Genomic DNA, 26711 nt, shown 5'->3' with positions numbered 1-26711 from the left:
TCTGTAAGAACTAACTCACTTGCAAGGGTGGGTGGGTGGCAGGGGGAGGGTCTGTTTTAATGAAATTAGAGATGTTGTGAATGTTAACCAAACAGAGACAGGTTCAAGTAGCAGACTGGTTTCCCAAAGCAAAGTCCTGTGACTCACAGGTTATTCCACATGAAATAAATGGATAGACAACAAGATGAGAAAAAGTTCATAAGCAAAATGTGAAATGTTTCACCTTGACTTTTCCAACATCCAAGTTGTTGTTACTGTCTTGAAGAGCTCAAAGGCACAAGGTCCCATAAGTGGAGGGCTTGGCACTGGCTTTTATTAACTCTGAGTGTCTTTCGCCATTAAACAGAAGTGAGTTCTTTCGTTGTTTATCTTGCGTCTCTCCCAGGCAAATAGGTGGTTGCTGCTTTGTCTTGACATTCAGATTTTTGATATTCTCTTTTGTTTTCAGGGTAAGAAGTGACCTTTTGAGGTGACTGTAACAGAAGATTGCTTTGCAGAAGCCAAAAAAGGTAAATGCAAATATAATTAGTGGAATTACGTTAAGGACTCTATCTACTGCCTTCTCGGCATCTTAATTCAGTTCTTTTCAGATCTCCTAATTATCAAATTTGCATGTATTTATTTGTGTAAGTACATATGTAGCATATTTTTGGAGGCCTTTAAAGAAAAGATTGCTCTTAAGAAATGGTTCACATAGTCACATTTTCCTCTCTAAATATTATCAAACTTTTCCCCTGTTTGTGGGAGTTAAACTCTTTTTTTTTTTTTTTTGGTACTTGACTTGGTAGTTTTGAAGTTAGAAAGGAATATTCACATCACAAAAGTAGTGATTCATAAAATTAACATGCTGCAAATAGGAGTAACGCATATCAGTGTTTTGTGCTGAAGTGGTGTCATCCGATGGATGTTCATCTGGCGGCTTTATAATCACCTTCTTTCAGAAATTAATAGTCAGGCACCATAGCAACGCGTCGTGTTGATGTAACTGCTGTGTGGCGTGGGGCATGTCCCTGTGATGTCAGTCCTCAGCTGCCTTGTTCTCTTGACCTTACTTGAAAATCAAATGAGTACTTGATTTTAAAATTAGAAGTTTTCAGAGAGACTAATGTAGGTTGATGAATTAAAGCTAAATTAAATTTTCTCAAACTCACTTTTGGGAGCAGGGGTGAAAAAAAAAGCACTTTGGTTAAAATGGTTATGGAGGCTACATATTTGGTTTTCTTTTCTTTTTTTTTTTTTGATACCCAAAGTATCTCCCCATTGAAGGAAGGGGGTCAGCTCATTCAAGTTCATCTTGCAGGTCATTTTCAAGTCTGATGTTTCTTAAGGGGCAAGCATCTTCATTTTATTTTTGAATCTTGTCCAATGGTATTTCCATTCCACTGAGTAGATTTGTGTCAATTTTAAAACAGGTTACTTGCCAGCCTGGTTGCACAAAGCCTTTGTTTAGATCTTAACCAACTTAAAGTTTATGAATTTGTAGGATACAGACTTCTTTACTCTTTAGTTGAGCAAGGTTTTTTGTGAAACTTTCATAATGTGAAGATTCTTAGATCGGTTTTGTTTTTAATCTTACTCAGGGCTTGGGGGTTCTAGAAGGTATTATCAAAGTAGAAATTTATTTTTCTAGTTGCATTCTAGTTGCACATTTCTAGTTGCATTCTAGTTGCACATTTCTAGTTGCATTCTAGTTGCACATTTCATTTGGACTAAAAAGTCCAACCAGCTTGCCTCATTTCACCATCTTTGTTGTTTAATTTAAACCGTGTGGGAGACACATAATTGTCCTCCAAGGGGGATATAGTACCTTTCAGATGTCCCAGCATGGGAAGGGGTGATTCCAACCAGTAATTAAGGTTATCAAGTCATACCTAGAGTGCTTTTCGGCAAAGCACTTCCCAGTCTCCCAATCTTCATCTGTTTCAGGGATCTGCAGCTTTTTTCTGCAAAGGGTCATCCAGCCACTACTTCCTGTTTTGTGGGCTGATTTATCCGTGCCTCAGCAGCCGAGTTGTATGCACACTGTGTACTGTCTCTGTAATCCTACAAGATCTCAGTCCAGAGCGTTGCTCCTTCAAATCCATGCCAGGTGCTGGGCTCATTTCATGCTGGTAGCAAAAGTGTCTCGTGAAACTAAAGATTAAAGCTGAAAAAGTGGTTGAAAATAGAAAATATTTAGCTTGAGAGTTGAATTATCCCTACAGCTCCAAAACTGGACTTTATTAGTAGGTTTTCATTGTTTTATTCGGATTTATGTATTCAGATAAATTTACAATTTATCTGTAAGCATAAATTATTTTTCTCCTGACTTATGTCTTTATGATGAATATGGTTACACCCATAACCTGAAAATGTTTGAGTTTGGATAGAATAATTTTTCCCAATTTCATGATATTGTTAAAGATATTGTGAGTCAAGGGCATGTTTGGGGGAAAAAAAAGTTTCCAGGAATGTGTCATTACTGTTGACTAAGAGAGGTAGTCCATAGGGAGAAAAAAAGGCTTCTTTGTAAGTACCATCAAGAACATGGTGTATTATGGTATATCCTGCAAGTCAGGAACCCCTTGTCAAATTTCAGGACCATAGAAAAATTTTGTCCTTCTGTTGTCTTCTTTCATAAAACAAAGGAAACTGAACAACACAGTCATCTAATTATTCTTTTTGTCTTGACAGCTTGGAATCTCAGAGTAAGAGTTTTTGCTTAATGTTAGTAGTATTTTTCCTAACAACTTCAACTTTTTGTTGTTGATACTTTTTTTAAAGTCAACTTCATTTTTCCTGCTCCCAATTAACATTTTATTATTTAACTGTTTTTCTTCAACAATATAAGTTCAGTTGTGTTTGACTCCATTTTCCATTATATTTTCTTAGAAATAAGTTATATAGACAAACAATAAGCTGCATGTACTTTTCTTACCTTTTATCAAGCTTAAGGATCCTTTGAAAACTAATCCTTATATATAAAGGGGGAAAAAAAAGATTTGTTAAAAATAGAAACTCTTTAAAAATATGTATAAAATTGGACAGAATGCTTAGTATTTCTTCCCAGTGAATAAACCTTAACAGAGAGACCACGCTTTTTAGTGATGGTGATGATCACGAAACCAGCACCGTCTTCTACATCACACAGAGGATGTAGATTTCAGATGCCCGGAGTTCCTCAGTCGCTGCCATGCTCAAATGTGGCATCTGGGAATCATTAACAGTCAGCATAAATACAAGTAAATGTGCCTACATTGATACTCTGGAAACAACTGGTTATATGCAGGAAAGCAGCCAGACAAATTCTAAAAACCAAATGAAGCCTTTTTTCACAGTGAGATTCGGAGTCTGAAGGATCATGAAGAACTGTCATCCTGCTTGGTAGTGATTAACAGTTTCTTCCAAGTAGATTTGAGCACTTTACAAAATGGGTCTAGTTGCTGGCATTCCTTAAAGGTAGCTGGTAATTATTATAATCACCACTTTACAAACTTGGAAACTGATCACATTGAATTAGTAACTTATCCAAGGTCATGTAAAATGTCAAGACTGGGGCTAAAAAGACAACTTGCTCTGGTCACAAGTATATTGTTGTCATTCTGTCATGGCTGCCTTGGTTTGGTGGTTTAATATAGGTATCTATGTCATTTTTTCCCTGCTTCCCCCAAACATTCACAATTCACCCATATAGATTTTTGCTAAAACTTAAAATCTAATTTGTGAAATTCATTGTTTTTGATTCAGTTCTGATTAACACTGGGAGTAATTGATGATAATTACAAAGCCTGTATAGGTGACAGTTAAATGGTTATTTTTAAACATTGGTCGTCTTAAAGCTTCATATTTTGTGTTGGTTCAGTTTTACAGTCAACTTGTTGATGAAAAAGTTAAAAAAAAAGAAAGAAAATATAAAAGAAAGTGTAATCATTTCAATTTTTCTTCTACCCCCAGTTTGAGCTATTTTTTGTTAGATCAAAGAGTTATAAGGTATCTTTATATACTTCACTCATTGTGTCTTACATGTTACAGATTATTTCTTGGTTACAAATAAAGTTGAAAATAGCTACCCAGTCATTTTAAATATATTCATTGGTTCTTCTGAAAGTATATATTTAACGTGATTTTAAAGTTTACTTAATGACAACAATATTCTGAGTTTAAATCCTTCCAAAAGACCTCTTTATAACATTCAGCATTTGACTTATTTGCCTGTTCAGGAAGTTGTTATAAAAGACGCTGGAAAAGAGTGTTTTCATTGAGCTACCAGCTGACCACACTGGCTGAAATGACTAGTCAGTCAGTTTAGTTAGGCAGTGAACTCCATTTTACCTCCCCTTCGCCCTCAGCCTACCCATGCCTGGGTTGTAACACTCAGGGTAAAGACTAGGCTGATATAAAGACTCTTGCATACAATGGCTTAAATCAAGTAGAAGTTTACTTCCCTGTCTCATCTAATAATCTGGCCAGTCCAGCTTGACTGGATGGGTTCTTTCTCTTTCATTCTTCCCTCCTTTGGGCCTTGTCCTTATCTATATGGTTGAAATACAGTGAAGTCCATGGCAAGCAATTTTCTTTGAAGCAAATGACTTAAAAATTGCACACGTCACATCCATTGACATTTAATTGGTTAGATTGTGATCATTTCACAAGAAGCTGCAGTGACTGTTGGGGAATGCCTCTAGCTGGGTAGCCAGGAGCTTGGGAGAATCGGAGAACAGATTTAAGGGGACATTTAGCACTCCAGCAACTTGACTGGCTGAATTGCCCCAACCCAATATTGCATTCCTTCATTCATTCATTCGTACATAATATAGATGTATATACTACATATGCTATTCGTCAATTATTGCTGCAGGTGTTTATTGATGACTGTGTGCCAGATGCTAGGATCACAGCACTACATGAGAAGGATACCATCTCTGTCCCCCTAGAGTTTATGTAGCAAAGGGGAAGACAGACATTATGCATGATCATGATGACAGGTGTTCAAAAGGGCAGGTATTGGTGGTTATGAGAAAGTATTCTCTAACAGGGAGATCAGGGTGTCAGAGCTTTATGTATTTTACCATGATCTGAAAGCTATGTTAGACTAATTTGATTTTCTTGTGTGTTTCATGCCAGTATTGTGGTGAATGTTATCAAGCCTGTTAATTTTTTGTTAATAGCTTTATTATTAAATATATCCAAACTATCCACCTTGCACATCTTCAGAAGAAGTTATCAGCTTAGTTGAAAACGTAACAACTTAACAGATATAGGAGGTCTTACCTTTCTTTGGCAATTCAAAAATCTCAGAGAAAATCTGAAGCTCAAAAATGTACAAAAACAAAACTCTGTTTAAGGTAGCACATGTATGATAACCTTGACTGCATTCATACACATTTGAAATGAACTGTGCAATAGTTTTTAGCATGTTCAGAGTTTGCACCCATCATCACAATCTAGTTTTGGAACAATTTCATCACCCTGGAAAGAGACCCCCATACCCATTAGCAGTTACTCCCCTCAACCCAACCCTTGGCAACAACAAATACAAATACCATCATAGAGTTTTGCCTCTTCTGGACGTTTTATGTAAATGGAGTCATACAATATGTGGTCTTTTGTGACTGACTCCTTTCCCATAGCATAATGTTTTCAAAGTTCATTCAAAGCATTTAAATTTTTAACTTTCTTACCATCTCAGAGTTATATGAATTCTTACTCCTAAGTCCAACACAATGGTGCCCTGAAATACTCTCTCGAGGGATGGAATTGGGAGAAAATTACCCTTTTCATGTTGTTTGTATTTCCATAGAAATAGACTTGGCCTCCCAACAGTTAAACTTCAGAATTTAAATGTTTGCATTTTAAGTTAGCTGTTTTTAAACATTGTTAACCATAATGCTAAACTAAGTAACTCTGTAAACAAGAGCTGTCTCTCTTGAATGTTCGTTTCAAAGAAAAAAAATTTTAAATATTGATTTCCAGAGAAATATGCTCAATAGAGTTCGTTTTCAAGCAGAAGTCACTTGTTGAAACGTACATGAAGGCATGTTTTGTAGTAAAGACAATATTTGCAACAGTTATCAAGTAGCCATATTTTGCACAGTAAAAAAAATAAATAACAAATGGTTTTAGTCATCTTTTTAAAATGATGTTTTGGCTCTTTCATCTGCCAAGGGCACAAGTATCCAAACTATCCACCTGGAGCATCTTCAGAAGAAGTTATCAGCTTAGTTGAAAGTGTAACAACTTAACAGATGTAGGAGGTATTACCTTTCTTTGGCAATTCAAAAATCTCAGAGAAAATCTGAAGCTCAAAAATGTACAAAAACAAAACTCTGTTTAGGGTAGCACATGTATGATAACCTTGACTGCACACTTCCTAGTATCTCGTATCATCCAGGACCTTAAAGGAGTGGATGGTATACCAGTGGTAGAATTCTTGAGTCTCTTTTAAAAGTTGACACCTTCTGCCCAGGGCTGAGTATGGATTTGAAATTCGATGGTATCTTTTAAAAAGTCTGTTGATGAGTAGGACTTTTCATAAGTGGCAAGTGAAATTACTCATTTAAGTTTGCACTGCTCTGTCCTTGATCTGAACTGGTACTTCCATGGCCTTCGCATGCATTGAGAGTGAGGGGAGAGAAAAATGAAGAGCTTGAAGTCTTCATGCTCTGTTCAGGTACACTCTTTTTGAAGTGTGAAGATTATGTAGATTTTCCCTTGAATCCCGTATATTAGCAGGTATATGGTGTATAATTAAAGGTAATTAGATGTTTTGTTAATTATCTGACAGTGGAGCGAGTTATTTAAAAATATTTTTTTAATTAAAATCTTGCATCATTGGACAGACTGTGATGATTTCAGTTTATAGATTGGCATGGATCTTTACTTCCTCACTTTTTCCTCCAGGCCTGTTTTTTTCTGGAAGTCAGTATCTCTTTCAAAGGATTGTGAGCAGCCCCTGGAGACCAAAGGAAGTGTCCTAAACCATTCATTACAGGTGACATTCTTTAAAGTTTATTTAGAGCAGTGATTTTCAAAGAGCATATTGGGACCCATTTGTGAGTTAGGTAATCAATTCACTGGACTGTGCCCAAGAATTTGAATGATAAATAGGATAAGTATACAAAGAGTAGAGAAGAATGCAATAGACTAGATCTTCACTGTCCAATATTGAAACCACTGGCCACATGTAGCTATTGAGCCCTTGAAATGTGGTTAGCCCAAACTTACGTGCTATAAACTTTAAATCCACAAAGCCTTTCGAAGAATTTGTATGGAAAAAAGAATGTGAACTATTTGAATAATTCTTCTTTATTGGTTACACATTAAAATGAGCATAGTTTGTATATATTGAATTAAGTAAAATATTAAAATTAATTTCAAGGTTTCTTTTTGCTTTTCCCATGTGGTTACAATTACTTACGTGACAGACATTGTATTTCTATTGGGCAGTTTTGCTCAAGCCAGTGGGGAATAGAGCAGTGAGTGACATAGCTACAAGGCCTCTGCTTGTGGCTCTAGCGGGTGTGGACAGGTAGGGAAACCTGATAAGTAAATATGAGGTGATAAGTGTGGTGAAGAAAATATAGGTGGTAAGGGAGGTCAAATTGCCAGAGGGAAGGAGTTGCAATTGTAAATAGCCAGGATAAGTCTAACTGAAGCACAGGCATTTGAGCCAAGAGGGCATGTTCTAAAAAAGAGTAAGTTGGCCACTGTGGCAAAACTGAAGTCTTCCAAGGGAAAGGGTAGTAGCGGACAAGGCCAGAAATAACATGGCCAGATCTAGTAGGGCATTAAGGCTCATTGGACTCTTGGTCTCTTAGTGGAGCAGAGAGCCATGAATGGACTTTGAGATGAGACAGGATTTGAGTCACATTTTAAATGGATCACTAAAAAAAGAATGAAGTTAGAACACTTCCTAACACCATACACAAAGATAAATTCAAAATGATTAAAGACCTAAATGTAAGACAGGAAACTGTAAAACTCTTAGGGGAAAATATAGGCAGAACACTCGATGGCATAAATCAAAGCAAGATCCTCTATGACCCATCTCCTAGAGTAATGGAAATGAAAACAAAAGTAAACAAGTGGGACATGATTAAACTTAAAAGCTTTTGCACAGCAAAAGAAACTAAGAAAGGTGAAAAAACAACCCTCAGAATGGAAGAAAATAACAGCAAATGAAACAACTGACAAAGAATTAATTTCCAAAATATACAAGCAGCTCATACAACTCAATGCCAGATAAACAAATAATCCATCAAAAAGTGGGAAAAAGACCTAAACAGACATTTCTCCAAAGAAGACATACAGATGGCTAACAAACATCAAAATTGCTTAACATCGCTCATTATTAGAGAAAAGTAAATCAAAACCACAATGAGGTATCATCTCACACTGGTCAGAATGGCCCTCATCAAAAAGTCTACAAACAAGAATGCTGGAGAGGGTGTGGAGAAAAGAGAACCCTCTTGCACCGTTGGTGGAAATGTAAATTGATACAGCCACTATGGAAGACGGTATGGAGAGTCATTAAAAAACTAGGAATAAAGCCACCATGTGACCCAGCAATACCATTCCTAGGCATATACCCTGAGGAGACCAGAATTGAAAAAGACACATGTATCCCATTGTTCACTGCAGCACTATTTACAATAGCTAGAATGTGAAATCAATCTAGATGTCCATTGACAGATGAATGGCTAAAGAAGTTGTGGTACATATATACAGTGGAATATTACTCAGTCATAACAAAAAACACATTTGAGTCACTTCTGATGAGGTGGATGAACCTAGAACCTATTTTATAGAGTGAAGTGAGTTAGAAAGAGAAAGATAAATGTCATATTCTAACACCATATATACGGAATCTAGAAGAATGGTACTGAAGAACTTATTCACAGGGCAGCAATGGAGAAATAGACATAGAGAATAGACTTATGGACATGGGGAGGGGGAGGAGAGGGGGAGGTATATGAAAAGAGTAACATGGAAACTCGCATTACCATATGTAAAATAGACAGCCAGAGGGAATTTGCTATATGGCTCAGGAAACTGAAACAGGGGCTCTGTATCAGCCTAGAAGGTGGGGTGGGGAGGGGGATGGGAGGGAGGTTCAAAAGGGAGGGGAACATATGTATACCTATGGCTGATTCAAGTTGAGATTTGACAGAAAACACCAAAATTCTGTAAAACAATCATGCTTCAATAAAAAAATAAATTAAAAGGAAAAAAAAAAAAAAGAAAGTAAACGGTGGGTGGGTGCGGTGAGCAGCAGGGAGATGCGTTAGGAATCCACTGTCATAATCTCAGTGAGATCTGGTGGCCAGGATGAGAACGGCAGTGGAAGCGGTGGGAATTTGTGAAATCTTAACACATGTAGTTTGATATTTAAATTTTGAACTTATCTAGGAAGAATCCGAGGAAGTCTGGTAAAATAGATGTGAAGTTTGAAAACAGTTACATAGTGGATGACTCCCAAGATTTTTGTCTTAAGTGATGGGGTAGTATCAACTGATGGATTGCTTGTAGTAATTAAGAAAGAAGTCAGAAGACTGAGGAGTCTCGGTTTAAGCAACTGCTGAAAGGATGGGGCTGCCCTTGAGAGAAACAGGGAAACCTGTGGGTTGAAGGTTGATAGTATTAAAGGAAACAGTTCTTTAATTCCACTTGTGGAAAATGGTAAGGTGGACTTTGTTCAGGACCATCTCAGTAGGTGTAGGGAATACTGCAGTGAGATTTTACAGGAGGGAGAAGACGTTGAGCTCACCTGTATATACAGCATGGGCAAGTGAGAATTTATAGCTAAAGAGTTAGGGAGTGGCAAGGGGTCAGTAGCTGAAAAGTTTCTGGAAAGAAAACATCAGGAGTAAGGGGGAATTCTGGGTCAACTGCTCTAACAAGATTCTTGCTAAAGATAAACTAGGGTGACCCAACATCTCCTGGGGGATGGTGGAGAGTGAGGAACCCTATCAGATCTCTAATCCAGTGGTTTGGATATTAAATATGCATAAAAGGCAGGGGTAAAAGGAGACGTATACTTAAATCTTGAAGTTAAAATGTAGTCTTTAATCATCTAAAGTACCTCAGAGCTTGGTGTGGTTAACCTGGTCTCTAGATGAGTAAAGTACTAGGAGGTGCACGTGAGTCTATTACCTTTACCTTATACTAATATAGGTAGTCTTTGATGAGTTCATCCGTCTTTCAAATTAACTAAGAACATCAAAGATTCTGGCTCATTCAAAAATTCGGAAACAGTTGAACATTTTTGAGATTTCTAGGCTGATCCCAAATCTTTGAGCATCTAGGAAATTTTAGGTAAAATAATGAAAAACATATATTTTCTCTGTTTAGATACTAACTACCATTAAGGTGGTATTGGGTGAGGTAAGCATATGCCCTCTTTGTGGAAGATGATAAATGTACTTCTCAATTTGTTTTCATTATAAAATGGCATTAAAAGAAATCAGAAGAGCATGAAAATATAGAAAGAAAAAATTTCACTGGTGACCTCATCTAAATAGTTCAGCATTTTATCTCCATCCTGCAGTGTTTTGTATGTACAGATTTGTTTATATGTACTTGTACCATATATACTATTTTGTTTCCTGCTCTTACCCTTAAAGTGTCATAAGTATTTTCCCAAGTTATCACTGTTAGCAGTTTAGTCGCTCAGTCATGTCCAACTCTTTGCGACCCGGTAGGCTGCAGCACTCCAGGTTTCCCTGTCCATCACCAACTCCCAGAGCAGATTTATCCTGGAATAGATATATCACTGTTATATCTCAGTCTTATTTTTAGGGTACGTTGGTGACTTCCACTGATGTGTTATCTGTTCCTGCCATGATGGGTCTTCTGATTCCCTCCAGTTACTAATGATGGCCAGTATGCATGTGTAGGATGTCTCAAGATAGCTCAGTATCTTGAATTAGTCTTATAAATATGATATTGGAATTACAGGTTATCACTCAGTTTCTCCCTCTACTTTTAAGTAATATTAACATTAATCTGAGGCACATGAAATCAGCCCCTAGCATCAACTACATGTGTTTTCCATAATGAGGTACGTTTTGCATTAACTTTGATTTCAACATTTCTGGACTTTAAGTTGCTCGACGTTTTTCTTTTCTGATCTGAATCATCACTTGATATTTTTTCACTTTAGCAACTTGATTTGCAGCATGGGAGCAGAGAACTTTGCATTCTTTCCAGGGGCAGCCATTCATCCTCTCGTTGTTGTGTTATCCCAAACATCATTCCTTCTCTTTTCCCAGAACAGCCATGAATTTACTTGGTCTGGATTTGTATCTCCAAAATTTGTTTCAGTTGAGTTTTGGTCTAGGTTACCCAGGAAAACTCAAATGTCTTGATAGCTTTTAACGTTTAGAAGTTTTAAGTTTTCTTGCATGCCAGACTTCAGCAGTATTGTCGTTAATTGTTTAGGCAATACATATTTATTGAGTTCCTGGGAGGCTGTGTGTTTGAAATTGAGCTGTCTCTCTCTGTCCTTTGTGGCCATTCCCTTGTCTAGTCCTTAGATTTGTAGCTTCAGAGAGAACCAAGAAACTTAGCCTTCTCTAGTCCATTCTTTGTAAGTTATTGGAGATGAAACTAAGACTCAGAGAAGGAAAAAGATGTTCTCCCATCAACTGTGTAATTGTAGCCGGCTATGTTGGGAGTCCTTGTCTCTTTTAATATACCTCTTCCTCCCTTTTATGATAAAATATCAAAAACAAGTGGAAATATTAAAATTTCATTGTTAAAAATTTCACTGTTAAAAAAATAGACTTGATGAAAACCAAAATGTATTTTTTATATGGATGGCCCTTCCTTAAATTTCATTTCCAATGTGCTTTCCTTTTTCCAGCTATGGTAAGGGAAATTAACACCATTTACAGATGTTTAAAAACAGGAAATATGAAAAGGATCATCTAAATATGTTCACTTCAGAAAATGTCCACTTTTCATTTTCTCTTACTCCTTCATTTTCTCCTCCTCTCCTGCTCAAGCGTCTAAATCTTCTCCTCCTTCCATCTCTCCTTCCCCTTCCTCCTCATCCTTCTTTCTTTCTTTCTTTTTTCTCATCCTTCTTTCTTTTCTTCTGCCACCTTTCTTCTCTTCCTCCTTATTCCTTCTCCCCGCTTCCTCTCTCTCCCTCTCTGTGTCCTTCTAAGGCATGATTATTTTTATACAAGGATATTTAATGAGTATGTGTGTAATGTTAAAATGTTTCTGCCAGTTGACAACTATTGGGAATTTTTTAAATAGTTGAGTATTTTACATAGCATGAGAATTTAGATGTCTGCTGTGTCTCTATCTGACTGGTTCATCCCAGTGAGCCGCTCCCTTGTGGCGTGTGTTTTTCCAAAGACTGAGACACAAAAAAGAACAGCAAGATGTGTTGGTCATTGTTTTTGAGGTTCACACTGTGTGACTGATTGGAACTGCTTAGCTCTGAAATCTTGTTCCCCCTAGTTCCGGAATGGGATTGACATCCTCTCTTTATTTTCTTAAGTAGGATAAAAATAGGTAAAGACCAATGTAGGCTTGTCATCTGGAAGGGTCATATGACTTCATTAATTAAATTCTCCTAATGTTAGTAGTAATAGAACATAGAATAGACAGTTCTTATGAGCTTCATTTTTTTTTTCTTTCTGATTACAAGTATAAAAACCAGTTCACTATAGGGAATTGTAGGAAAGTTGACCAAATAAAAAAGTAAAAGTGATCTAGAATCCTGACCCTGGGAATAACATATAGTTTATTTTTTCATTTTATGTACACATATTTAACATAACTGCAGTCATACAGTATATAGAATTGTATATTTTTTTAAGTTTAGCATTACATGGTAAACATTTTCCCATGTCATGAATATATCTTAAATGACTGCATACTAATCATTTTTTTGTATATAACAAAATTTAATTCTTCAATGTTGAGTGTGGGAGTTGTTTCCAATTTTTCTGTAATATGTTACAGTGGGCATATAGGTGCACATATGTTAATCAGTTTCCATTTCTTTAGATATAGTCTACTGGGGGAAATTTCTTTAGATATATATTCTATAGGGGGAAATTCCTAGAAGAGAAGTTTTGGAATTGTAACAGATTTTCTATATATGCTGTCATTGTACATTTCAAAATGCACCAATTTATTCTGCTGATACTGAGTGAGAATGTTTATTTCACTGCAATTTTGGCAACACCGAGTTTCAGTATTTTTTGTTATTGTCATTTAAGTTGTAGAAGAAAAAAGTGTACCTCATTTTTTCTCTTGTTCAATTCTATTGTTGCAAATGAAGTCTAGAAGTTTTGTCTCTTGAGACTCTTTATATTTCTTCTTTTAAATTTTCATAGTTTGGGAAGCAGTCAGGGTGTGTAGGAATGGGGATGGGGACTCCAAGGTGCTGGGCAGTTAGAGAAGGGATCCTGTCATTGGAATGTTATTTGACCATTGGTTCTTATGCCAGAATGTACAGAGTAAGTTCACCAAGTGCTCTGTTGTAGCTTAGATCTGAGTGTAAAATACTGTAAGACCAGACCATTGGCATTTTGATGCTTCTGAAATCCCATGGAGAGATCTGGGGCTCACAAGCTTTTCAAAAACTTTGATGCTTTGAGTTTATGTCTTTATTCAGTAAATAATTATTGAGTGCTTACTTATTCCGGGCAGTATTGAGGGCAACAGGGAATATTTGGTAAACCAAAAAAGTAAAGTTCTTCTGTGAATGAGGTGGATATACCTCACTGCTTAATGGTGAGCACAAGTTGACAGATCTGTATAAAGGACAGCACAGTGAGAGCAACTAGCTGCCGCTCACCCTGCTGTTTCTGCTAATGCTCTGTTTCCATCAGCATCTCAAATTAAAAACCAAAACACAGTGTTCAGCCAGGTCCTATCTCCAGCCCCCTTATCACACCTCGGAGAGTAGGGCCTGTGTTCCCCAGCCCACGAAGCTTCTGTCCATTTCTTTTAGTCCCTTTATTTAGTGAGCTAGTATCTTCCAAGTAGGTTCCAGAAGTTTCCAGAGAAGCATGGCTGTGTCCAACTAAACAGTAAGATTCTGGGGACAGCCCCATGGGCTTCAGGGGGCCCCTCCGACTTCCTGCAGTTGAGTAGGAATGTTGCCGACAGTTGAGCTCCAGAGGGGAGTGGGGGCACTGGCAGTGACACCCCCCACCCCGGGCGTTTTGCTCTGTTAGTCTGTAAGCCCAGCAAGCTGGTTCTCCTCAACCCTGAATCTACAGATTAAAAATAAATGCACACACACATGCACGCATCCATACACTCTTCCTCCTCGAGACTTCCCGCAGTCGGGCCGATGGAGGACAGGCAGGCCCCAGGCCAGGGCCCCCCTGGGCCCCCCTTTGGTGTCCCCCACTCCCCAGAACGCCCTTGGAACCTGTGCTCCTGTCTGCGTGCTTGCTGGGTTACTGTCATCATCGGTTCAAAACATGACCAGTTTTAAATGGAAGAAATAAGCATTTCTGGTGCTGAAGTGAGGAAGGGGTAGCTCTTTGTTTCAGACCAGTATGTCCCCCCACTCTCACCCCAAGAAGCGCAGTTTGGGAGAGGCTGTGTCTGACTTAAGACGTGTCAATTCTAGGGCCTGTTTCTGACTTGCTCGCTCATAGGTGCCCACAGGGGACAGTGAAAGGCCCATCTCTTAGGTGTGATGTGAAGATCACAGAAAGGACCATTGAGTTAAGTGTTCCTTTTTAGAGTTCTGCACTTAGGCCCTGTCCTGCAACTTTTCAGCTTTGTGATGTTGAGAAATACCAGATCTTTCCAAGCCTTTTTTTCCTCTTCCTTATCTAAAAAAATAGGGGCTAAACTAGTACCTCCCTTGTTGAGGTAGTTGGAAGATAAACCGAGTTACTGCGAGTCACAAGTTCTTCGAGCAGTGCTTGGTATATAGCAAGTGTTCTGTAATGTCAGCTCATTTTACTGTGAGCATAGCGCATGGAATGTAGTAGTAGGTTGTTAAAGATGTTAATAATTTTTCTCTAATTTTAAAAATAATGAAAACATTTTTAGATGTCTTTTTTTTATCAGTGAGCCTAGTGGAAATAGAAGTGAAATAGGCTTCCTAATACCTTCCCTTGGTCCCAAAGAGAAAAGAAAAACAAAATCTTTAAGGTCCCGCTTAGAAGGAAATGGTTTCTGAGTGTTTCAGGATCGCAGTATAAAAATCATCTTCCTCTCCTTCTCATCTCTTACCTGGGATCCACAGGTGAGGAGTTGGGGTCATTCAGAGGGATCCACCCAGCTGATTTTTGTAGCTTTTGAAGCAGCCTCTTTGCTACACTGCAGCTTCCGTCTAGGTGCTACAGTTATCTAAGTCCAGGCCATGGACACCCAGATGCTCCTGAGTTCACATGGAGACATCTGGGACCCACAAGCTTTTTGAAACCTAAACCATGTGACCAAAATGGTGTGAAAAGATTTTCCAGGGCTGTGCTGAGTGAGATTCATTGTCTCAGGTGTGATTTTATTGTAGACCTTAAATATGGAGACTGCATTAAAGGAGCCTTAGGCTCGTGTCCCCAGCACTTCACACTGGGGAACCTATGTAGTTACTGCCCTGAATGTTCTCTGTGTCCATGACCAGTGAGAAAGAGGGAAGGGAGAGGGGAAGAGGGTGGGCAGGGCAGGGACCAGGAATTCCTGTCTATCTGGGAGAAAGTGAACTTTCCAACTACTTAGATGTGGGAGTGGAGGGTTGGCTCTTTGGAATACACTTGGTTGGAATGACCTTGACCCTGCTAGGGGTCACCCGTGTGTGTGTGTGTGTGTGTGTGTGTGTGTGTGTGTGTAGACATGCACACAGGGGAGATGGTGGCAAGCCCTTTCCCTGAAAACTCCAGAATCTGTCATTTTCAGCATGGATATGGGGGGTTACCCCAAGGGCTGTCTTGTGTTCATGACACCTGACGAGTGGTTCTGTTCCTTCAAACTTTGTGCAGTTTGATTTTTCTGCACTTATACATGGCACCTCTCATAAAAACAAAGAGTAATAAAAGCCGAAGTGAGAAAGTAAACATTACTGCATATCCACCCCCAACCTCCGCCCCAGGATCAGGGCCTGGACCACTTTGGAGACAGTCCTTCTAAACATCCCGCTCCTTCCCTGTTTGTTACTGAGCGCGCCTGGGCCGTCCAGTGTGGTAACCAGGTCCCACCAGCAGGTCTGGAGCCGTGAAATGTAGCTAGTCTGAATTGACACATGCTGAAAGTGTCATAGCCACTCTAGATGTTGAAAAATGAGACTGTAAAGTATCTCCTAAGTTTAGATATTTCTTACATGTTGAAATGATAGTATTTAGATATATTGGATTAAATAAAATATACTATTAAAATTAATTTGCTCCATTTTACTTACGAAAGGTACCTACTAGAAATGTTTAAATTACTTTTATGGCTCACAAATTATACTCCTCTCTCGCAGTTGGGGGCAGGCACATGATAGTTTTAATAAAATAACATTACATTTTCCCTACTTTTTTAAAATGTAAAAATACGTTGTCAATATCTTTCTGTAGAAATTGACATATGGCAGCGTTATTATCACCTTATAGCTGTGTGTCGATATATCATAGTTTATTTAACCTGTCCTACTTTGTTGAATGTATAGAGTTGTACACAGTAGTGCTGGTGATCAAGCTTGTATATTCATTTTTGCAAGCCCATCTGATTATTTCCTTAGTATAGGGTTTCCCAACTAGAGAATTGTGGACATTTTGGTCTGGATCATTCTTTGTTGTGGGAGACTTTGTTATACATTTTGGGATGTTTATCTGATTTCCTGGCCTCCACGCACTCACTAGATGTCAGCAGCGTGTCTGTCCGTGTCTGTACCCCCTTCCCACCCTCACCCACGACAACCAGAAGCACTCCGGGACGTTGCCGTGTGTCTCGTGAGGCAAAAGCGCCCCAGTTGAGAAGCACTGACACAAAGCGAAGTACCGGAAGGCGAAATGCTAGATGGAAAAGTATGCATATTTAAAATTTAGATAGATTGATAGGCATTGATATATATGGAGACTGTTATGTCTGTTTTCAAGTTGTTTTCTTAGAAGAATAGCATCAGTTTATATATCTATCAAGAGTAACAGGGATCCTCATTATATGCCTGTAAGACATTTAAGAAAGAAGAGCTGTGTATTTGTTAATTTATTTGTTGGCAGTTTGTTCATTCAGCTTTATTTAATTGCCTTCCTGAGACGAGCTCTTGTGAGGACCATGATGGAGGCAGTCTAGGTATTTGCTGTCGGAGGCCAGCCTGGCAATGACATTAGCTCAGCATGATGGACAGGGCTTCTGTGCTCTTAAAGGGACCGAAGGTGGTAGAAGGTCAGAGAGAGACTCTCCTGTTACTTTGCAATTTAGGACTTTTCCTTATAGTGAGAAATGGGAATAATAGTAAATGACGTTAATAGTCATAGCTGATTGTTGAATATTTGCTACATACCAGGTGCTGGGCTAAGTGTTGTTACATATAATTTTGTTTAAACTTAAGAAAAACCTGGGTTTTAGGTAAATGCCACTGTTTTCACCAGATGAAGGAAGATGGGCTTGGAGAGGTGGCCAGCCATCAATCTGGCATGCCCAAGGTTACAGCCTTACTATGTGGTGTGGCCAGGACATGAAGTAGGCAGTCCAGGTGACCATACTATTCATTTATTTGCTCTTCCAACACATATTTGAGTTTCTCCTATGTGCCAACACCGTGTTATTTTTTTGCTGAGTTTATAGGAGTGAGCCAAAAATAACACAGTTGCAACCTCATGCAGACTAATGGGAGCTGATAAAAACTATTCTGATGAGGACTAAGAAATGGAGGTACGTGATGCTTTGAGAGTCTACATTTGAGGGACTTGGCCTTGTCAGGAAGTTCAGGGAGGGCTTCCAGGAGAAATAATGGTTAGAATGAGATCTGGAGAAAGAGCAAAAGGGTGGAGGTTATTGGGGAGCCAAAGAAAAGAAACATCATGTCCCGTGTGTCGAGGTGGACTGTGGTATGTGGAAGGTTCTGGCCATGTGGAGAAGGTGTAGCCTGAGTATGCAGCCAAGGATGCAGGTTACAGGCAGAATATCCATGGATCTGTGCTTTCAAAAGCAATTTTGTTTGCTTGTGTTTGTAGTGTGGGGTATGGGAGATGGGGTGGGGTGGGATTAGAGGGATGGAGAACATGATCACATTTGTGTTTTGGGAAGATCACTCTGTGACGTGTTAAGAATGCCTAGTGGCAGCGGGCAGTAGATACAGAAAACAAGAAGGTGTGCAGTTACTGATTTGCAACAAAGAATGAGCATTTCTGCTTCAGTTGTTCATGGATGCATCACAAACTCACCTGAAACTGGCTTAAGCAGCATCCATTGGTGCAGGATACTTCCGTTTGGGCAGGGCTTGTTCTTGTCATTGCTCAGTCGCTCAGTCATGTCCAACTCTTTGCGACCCTGTGGACTGCAGCACAGAAGCTTTCTGCCCTTCATCTCCTGGAGCTTGCTCAAACTCACGTCCATTGAGTCAGTTATGCCATCCAAACATCTCATCCTCTGTCGTCCCCTTCTCCTGCTTTCAATCTTTCGTAGCATCAGGGTCTTTTCTTCTGAGTAGACTCTTCACATCAGGTGGCCATAGTATTGGAGCTTCGAGTTCAGCATCAGTCCTTCCAATGAATCTTCAGGATTGATTTCCTTCTCCTCTGCACGGCTGAGCAGGGGTGGTTTTTCCCTGCTCTGCATGGAGGTGACTCAGGAGTGCACTCACCAGGGAGCTTAGCTTTGACTGGAACATTCAGCATGGCTCTCATGTCTGCACTTGACACTTGGCTCTGGCCATGACTTGGCTCCCAGGCTGACTGCACCATCATGATAGACTTAGCATGAGATAGGACACTGCCAGCTTCCTGAAGGTCTCGGCCCAGGCCTGGCATAGCGCTAGTCACTCCTTTGCATTCATCTAAGCACTGCCAGTCCACACTCAAGGAGACGAGGAAGAGAGTCCATCCTCTTGATGGACATGTGCACACAAGACGTGTGTTGCTGTGTGCCAGACACAGATCAAGACCCTGAGAATAGAGCACTGTAAGCTCTAGACTGCATTCTCGCTTGTATGGCCTTACAGAGGGAGACAGTAAGCATATAAACTAGAACAGTGTCAAGTTTGGGTTGGAAACATCTTTGGTTGCTCAGGTTGGAACCACTTTCATTTATGTTGTAGACTGAATATTTGTGTTCTGCTCAAATTCATATATTAAATCCTTCCACCCGATGTCATAGCGTTTGGAGGTGGGAACTTTGGGAGGGGTGAAGGTGTCATTGGGGGGGAGTGGAGCTCTCTTGAATGAGATTAGTGCCCTTTAAAAGAGGTTATCAGACAGATCTGTCACCCTTCCCTACCATGTGAGGACACAGAAGATCCTTTCTGAACCAGAAAGTACATCCTCACCAGGTCCCGGTTCTGCTGGCACCTTGATCTTGAACTTCCCAGGCTCCAAAACTGAGAAATTTCTGTTGTTTATAAGCCACCACGTCTATGTTATTCTATTATAGCTACCTCAGTGGACTAAGATAGTGTGCTTTTTCTCTCCTATAACCAGAGAGTCAGAAATCGCAGGAGCAAAACTGAACCCATGGACTGTCTTTGGGATAATGTAGTTACTCAGAAACATTTAGGCTTACTATGTGCTCTGATATTTCGTTCAGAAAATATCACTGCTGGAAACCATGTGGGGGGAGAAAAGTAACCCTATAGCTTAGAAAAGAGAGAGTATTAGAAAGCAGCCAAGTATCACTGCTCCATATTTCCTCACAAGTCTGAGGAATTTGCTTTTAAAAATAAATGTGTATTTCATAATGCGCCTATTTGATTTCTCTTTAATCATTGGCTTTTTTTGTGTTTGCTGATTTTTCAGGCTTGCTAATTTGTGCTGTGTCTACCCATCATTTGTGCAAATTAGCAAGGTTTAACTAGAAATGAAAATGTCAAAGTTATTATATTATTTAAAATTAAAGAATAATTAGACTGGAGGAAAACAGGCTGAAAGAATGCTCCAAGCTATGTTAAAGGTGGGAAAAGACAGGGGAAAAATGCAGAAAGGATAAGTGTGAGAGGATGGGGGACCACTTGTCCTACTTCCAGGGATCTGGACTTATGATCACACCACATGGAACTCCAGGGATGTGGAGTGGACTCAGAGTCCTCACACATACCATCGGGGTAGGCCAGTAGGGTTTTCTAACAGATCTATAAAATGTATTAATTTTTTAAAAAACTGGTTGGTGAAATATTTTACCAGGTACTTTGGGATATTCTGCAGAGACCCTTAGCTGGTATTCCAGAATTGTGCTCTTCTTTTTGTTTCCAGTGTCCCTCCAGGGCATCTGAGCATCTGATCTTATCAGATGAATGCCAGGAAAAGGAAAGTGTCCGTAGAGGGTGTGTGAAAGGTGATGGGGATTTATTTTTCCAACTGGCACAGTTGCAGGCTCTGTAGTAGTAAAAATCAGCTGTTGCTTCTTGGGATTTACATTCACCCAGCTGATCTAAGGCCTGTGTACAGGCATATAGCTTGTAGCATTGTTGTGAGAGGAAAAGCAACAGAATTCCCTCAGTGTTTGACAGGATGTAGAGTCTGTGGTCTCTCCATGGGGTGAGGGTGGGAAATACACAGGGACTGGGGCTCCGCAGCTCTCAAAAAGGGATGTAGACCCACATGTGCTGGTGTGCAAATGTCTCCAAGATATCCTAAGTGACTTGAGGGCAAATATACTAGTCCTTGGGTAGAAGGCAGAAAAAAAAGATATACACACAGAATGCTATTATTGTGTTTGTATAGAATATTTTTGGAAGAGAGAGACAAGATATTGGTAACACTGAATGCCTTTGGGAAGGGAAATTGGTGGTGGCACGGATAGAATTTATAGTCCCTATTTACCCTGTTTGTGCTATTTGATTATACACGTGTGAGTTGAGTACCCCTTTGAACATAGCTGTTCCAGGATGCCCAAGTGTTATTACCTAAAGGGCAGCAAGCCCTGCGGCAAAGGATCAGATACTGGGTTTTGATGATATCTTTTTAAATCTTTGCTTTTAGTAAATGTGAAAATCAGGTGTGATTGCTGATTGATTTCAAAACCTAGTGATAAGAAACTGTTGAATCAGCCCAAATCAACCACGTCCTCACTCTGGATTCCCAGCTCTGCATGGCTTGTCACGTGTATAATGTTTGCTTGTGTTATCGACTTGTACTATCTAAGTATCTTATAGAACAGTTTTTTGGTTTTTTTTTTTAAAGTTGCATATTGCTAAGATGCTGCCTATCCATACAGACTTAAGCAAAAGGAGACTGTATTTGACAACATGACTGAATAGGTTGAGTATAGACCTGCTAAGGCTCAATCTAAGCCCTAAAGCCTCATCTTTACATTTCTCATGTCTCCCCTCCACTTTCTTCTGAAGCGACCCTATTTGTTAATGGGACTCCCCTTCCTGGAGGTGAGTACCCCTGTAGCTCCATCCTTGCAAACTCTCAGCTCCCAGGGCAGCACGGAAGGTCTCTAGGCTCCCCCTAACCCTAACCCTCAGGCATTTGTTCTCAAGCCTCCCTGTGGTTCCAGTGCTTCTGTGGGGGTGGGGATGGGGGTTGGGGATACTGCAGGCTGATTTGCTTTTGGCAGTTTGGTTGAAACTGATCAATACCAAGCTCCTCCTATATGCCTGATTCTCTCAGCCTGGAGACATTAAGATGAATAAAATTCTTGGGCAGGTTTTGGGGAGCTTACACCCTGTTAAGGAAGGTACGGAAGCTCATGTGGGAACCCTTTTTGATGTGAAATACTAGACTCAAAGGAATTCTGAGGAGGGCTCATCTCTGCCTGGGAATATTGTTGAGAGACTTGTGAAAGAGGTGACCCTGACGTGAAGCCTTCTGTGGGAAGAACTTTTGCGTGCAGACAGATCCGAGAACGAGGCTGAAGGCATTCCAGTATAAGATGCCAGAGAGCAGACAGTTCTAATTTTCATCAGGTTCTGCTTATCAGGCTTCAGAATGGCCAGTGCACTGTCTTCTTGTCATCTTGAGGCCACCCTCACCAACCTGCATCAGACCTTCCGCAGTAAGCACTTGTCCTTAGAATATTGCAGCATTTTATTTCTTTGCCCTCATTTGGCAGAGATGTTTCTTACTCTGCGTGTTACTTACCTCTGTCTTTTCCCCAGATCCCTTTTTTTGCTCATTGTCTTGGCCACACAATTAGTACCCTATTGTCAAGCAGTAGTTCCCCCTCTAGCAGAGGGTTTGCATTTCAAGGACAGACTTTGTCATCAGAAACTTTGTTCCCAGCTACTGCAGTCACACAGGCAATGTCGGGCTATGTTCAAGGAAGACTGAAGGGCTGTGGATTCAGCAGGAAAATATCAGCCAACTTTTGTGCTAGAAAACACAGTGCAGTAGTCTTGAACCTTACGAAGGCAAGGAGATCAGAGGAGAGAGGAAAGCAATGTGATTTGTGGCCAAGGTAGTCAGGAGGAAGGGAGATGGCCTGGGCATGTATCAAATCAATAGGGTCAAATTTTGTTATATTGGTTTAAGGATCAGGCACTTGCCGTGAGCCAGACGCGCATGAAGGAAGATCGTGGCAAGCGGAGAGCACAGCGTCACTTGATGGTTCGTCCTCCTGGTGCATTCCAGCACCTCATGGCGGATAATGCTGGGATCTGAGCTTGAGCACAGCTCAGTCTTGGACCTGAGTGGATTCTCTCTTGTCCTCCTCACCGACCTAAATCTGGCCATTCTTAGGGGCCAGCAGAGGGGATCAAATACCACATGCATGCACGCATGCTGAGTCGCTTCAGTCATGTCCGACTCTGTGTGACCCTATGGACAGCAGCCCACCAGGCTCCTCCGTCCCTGGGATTCTCCAGGCAAGAGTACTGGAGTGGGCTGCCATGTCCTTCTCCAGTGAATGCATGCATGCATGCTAAGTCGCTTCAGTTGTGTCCAGCTCTGCGACCCTATGGACCACAAAGAGAGGCGAATCTGTACCCATGGGTGTGTGGCTTTCCATTAGTCTTCATCTGTACTGGGTTCTAATTTGTATTTAGTGAGAATGGAGGAGACCCTGCGGGCCAAGGAGCCGAGCAAGTTCCTTTCTGCAGGTCCTGCATCTGCCAAGCCAAGGAAGCCATAGCCGTGAGGCAGTTGGCTCCACATTCAGAAGTGAACTAGAACTGAGCCCTTCCTCAGCAGTTCTGGGAAATGATACCCTTGAAAGGGTATCAGCCAGAAAGTTGGGAAGAGTGTGCTCCACTGATGCCAAACCCTAGGCATAAAATGCAGCAAGGTAAGCCCTTTAATAACGGACAGAGTTCTTCACCTCAGAGAGTTGTCGGAAGCTGACAATGTAAGTGTCTTCTCTTTGGTATAGCACTTGAGTGCAGCTTGTTGAGATCGAAGGGTTTGTGATTAGTGGGAATGAAGGATATAGGAGGAATTTCTGGTTTTGAAGGGGAACAGGCATGGAGACCTGTGTGAGAGAATGAAACAGGGGTGGTGGGCATTGATGTGGAACACAGACATGGAAGCTTCTGGGTCTTCTCTACTGTAGCTCAGGACTCTCATTGCAGCTTGTCCCCCCGCCCCCCACCCCAGCCCCGCCTTGCATACTGTGAGACCCCTGGAGTTGAGGACCAGATTGGTTTTTGTTTGCAGCTGTTGGATGCAGTCATTCTGCCTAGCTCATGCGGACAGAGTGGTCCACTCACCCATGATGCTGAGGCAGGAGCAAATTATGCATATTATTTTTCACTGTTATATAAATTTTCCCCTGTGATCTATTTGTCAAGGTTTTTACTCTTCACTGTCATAATTGGAGACTCTATTGCACACACACACACACACACAAACCATCATTCACTGTGTACAGAATGTTGTCTGATACAGTACTGCCTTGTTCAGGGGTTATTTTGGGGGTGTATTCCTTATCTTAAAGTCACTCTAAAATCCCAATGGGTAGAAAACTTGTCTTTTAAGAATCTTTTGATTCCTGATTTAGAATATCTAATAGGTGCTTTATAACTGATGATTTCCCCATGAGACTCCTAGGCTTCCTTGAGTACAAGAACAATGTGTTAGATGTATTCATCTCCCTTGTCCAGGTTCCACACATAGTAGGCCTTGTCTTAGAGGCAGAAAGAACCATTAGGAACTGCAGTGTTAATGAGGCAGACACCTAGTAAGATGATGCTCCTGTAACGATGCCTGGCTTTGGACTTAAGCCCAGTGAAAGCACATTAATGGATATGAGTTTTTCTCTGTATGGGTTTTCCTCTTTGTCTCCTTTCTATTTTTTGGTCCATGAGCAGGCTCTGTCTCTCTGTGGGGAAGCAGCAGACAGCTTCAGTGAGTATAAATGTTAGCAGCCGCACGTGGAACATAGCCCCAGAGATAATCACATGTACCAGTGATCTGTCAGTAGATTCTATTACACGTGTGGGTCTTTTATCAAAGGAATTAAGTTTTCTTGATATGTTAGAAAATAGTACTTTTTTGGCCATCTCTGGAATGGATGAATTGATGTTTCGGGTATCTATCTAGATTGACAGCTTGCTTTTTTTTTCCCCCTCTGAATTTTGGTAATTCTGGATTTGAGTATATTCTTTCTTAAGTTGCGTTTTTAAGTGATCACACTTCATTTGTAGACAGTAATTCTTTCTTTCTTTTTCCTAAAAAAGAAGTCAACCATATCCTTGCACTTTTTTTCAAAAAATCTCTCTTTGAGAAGCACTCATCTGTTTTTTTTCTTTCTTTCTCGTTCTCATTCTCCTACATTTGTATTTGTCGAGAAAGATCCTCAGATGCATTTCTGTTTGAAGAAAGTATTCCGTAAAGAGATGGATGCAATAGAATTGCCACTTTATGTCTTGAATTTGGGAGAATATTACTTGCATAATGGCATAATAATTTATTTTTTTCACCTCTTGTCACCTTTAAAACTCCCAGAAAAAAGTTGGAGATGAACTGTGACAATCCAGGGAAAGTTATTGGCCAGTTCAGCAATACGCCCAAACCCTAATTATGGGGGCCTCTGATCTGAGGTTACCTGTTCTGTGAGAAAACAAAGATCCAACCAGTCACAACACACTGGGCCCCATCCCTGCTAAGACCAGGTACCAAGATAAAACTCTCCTCCTCCTTCACTGTTAAGATGGAATTTCCATTCATTGAAAGCATAAATCCTTTGCATAATATTTTTACTCTTGTTTCTCCCTGGGGGTAAACCTTTACTTGGTGCCTTCCCTCCTTCTGAGGTGAGATTGACTTTTTAGGGCAGATGACAGTTTGGGGCGTAATTATTCCACGCCTCCATTCCTGTGGCTCCAACAACTGCCAAGCCCCAGTGCCACTTTGATTAAAAAAAAACATCCAGAGCTGCTTGCCTCTGTTGCCTCTGTCTGCCTTGTCTTAGAGGCACATCATTTTTGCACATCAGTATTAACAATTCAAACATCCTGAAATGCTAATAGCACTAGTAAGCTTTTAATTCCATGGAATTTATTGCTTGCTGTATTTCTATGAATTTATAACGCTTTGATTCTTAAGAGCCCCATTTAATCAGTTTTGCCTGGCACCGAACATAATAAACAACTTGCCGGTGAAAAAGTGCCACTTGGGGGAGGCTGCTAACAAGGAAGTTAAATGCCTCTGCCACTAGCAGTCTCTTCGCTGTATTTTTCATGAGCTGTAATGTACTTTGCTGGCTTCTGAGCGGTGGTTAAACGCTGGGACAAACGCAGCCCCACTCTCACACTTAGAAGCTCAGACTTCGCTGGGCGTCATTGCAGAAAGCCCAGAAGAAAGCCATGCTTTTAGCCTTATTTTTCCTTTCTCCTCTAGCTTAATGGCTTCTAATACTTTTTCATTATCTTTACCTTAATCTCTTGGCATATGATTTATGGACAGGAATGGTGAGGGATATCAGTGGGCAAAAACAATCATTAGAGGCTGTTAAGGAACATTTATTGTTTATTTGGCTGCCTGTCTATAAAAGTACACATGATGGCCCTAATAGCAAAATATCAAATTATCAAGTGCTTTAAAGCAGAAAATGTCATTTGTTTCTCAAAACTGCACCAACTTTATATAATTGCCCTTTTAATTATCCCTAGTGGCCCATGAAATTTGCAAAATAGAGCATCAAAGGTTTGATTTACTTACATGTTGCACTTTGGTGGGATTCTTAATGAATATTGTTTAGTACTAATGCTGAGATGAAATTTGTAAATGTTTATAGTGAGGGACTTAGAAGTGGGTGGCAGCCTAGTCATAAAACCGAGTCAGCTGACCTCCCCACAGGATGACTGTATGGCCACATTCTTGGACCTACTTTTTGAAACTTTCTTCTTAGAGTAGAATTTTATTTCTAATCCAGGTCAAGTGAATATGCGTTAAGTTCAGTTTTGCACTTTGGTTTTTCCCCACCCAGTTAAGTGATGGTCTGTCTCCTTGTTACTTTCGTAGGGCCTTGGAGGGGTCCTTTCTTTGTTTCCTGGAAATCTTGGATCGGGATCAGTTGTTTCTTCAGAAATGGCAGTCTATAAGATGATGTTCAGAACTGGATCTCTCAAAGCTCATCTTTTGGAGAGGATTTTTGCAGTTGTAGATCTGCGAGCTGATTTCTGACTGAGATCGGGAGCCCGGAGTCCACGTTGGGTTTGAGGCTTCCCG

At 40.3% G+C, this 26711-nt stretch overlaps 1 protein-coding gene across 8 annotated transcripts in view; it reads left to right on the top strand.

Moving 5' to 3' along the window:
* FOXP1 (forkhead box P1) overlaps positions 1-26711 on the top strand; it is a 616998-nt gene that overhangs the window by 281396 nt on the left and 308891 nt on the right. For 6 of the 8 annotated variants that reach the window (XM_043443253.1, XM_043443252.1, XM_043443246.1 and 3 more), the window contains one exon: positions 449-509. The gene's annotated coding sequence lies outside the window, so the exon portion shown is untranslated. Of the gene's footprint in view, positions 1-448; positions 510-6879; positions 6971-26711 lie in introns of all 8 variants that reach the window. The other 2 variants (XM_043443249.1, XM_043443251.1) reach the window with 1 other exon arrangement.

Source organism: Cervus canadensis, chromosome 22 (genome assembly GCF_019320065.1).
Source record: "Cervus canadensis isolate Bull #8, Minnesota chromosome 22, ASM1932006v1, whole genome shotgun sequence".
Lineage (NCBI taxonomy): Eukaryota > Metazoa > Chordata > Mammalia > Artiodactyla > Cervidae > Cervus > Cervus canadensis.
The sequence above is the reverse complement of the archived record's forward strand: the minus strand, read 5'-3'. Positions and strand labels throughout refer to the sequence as shown.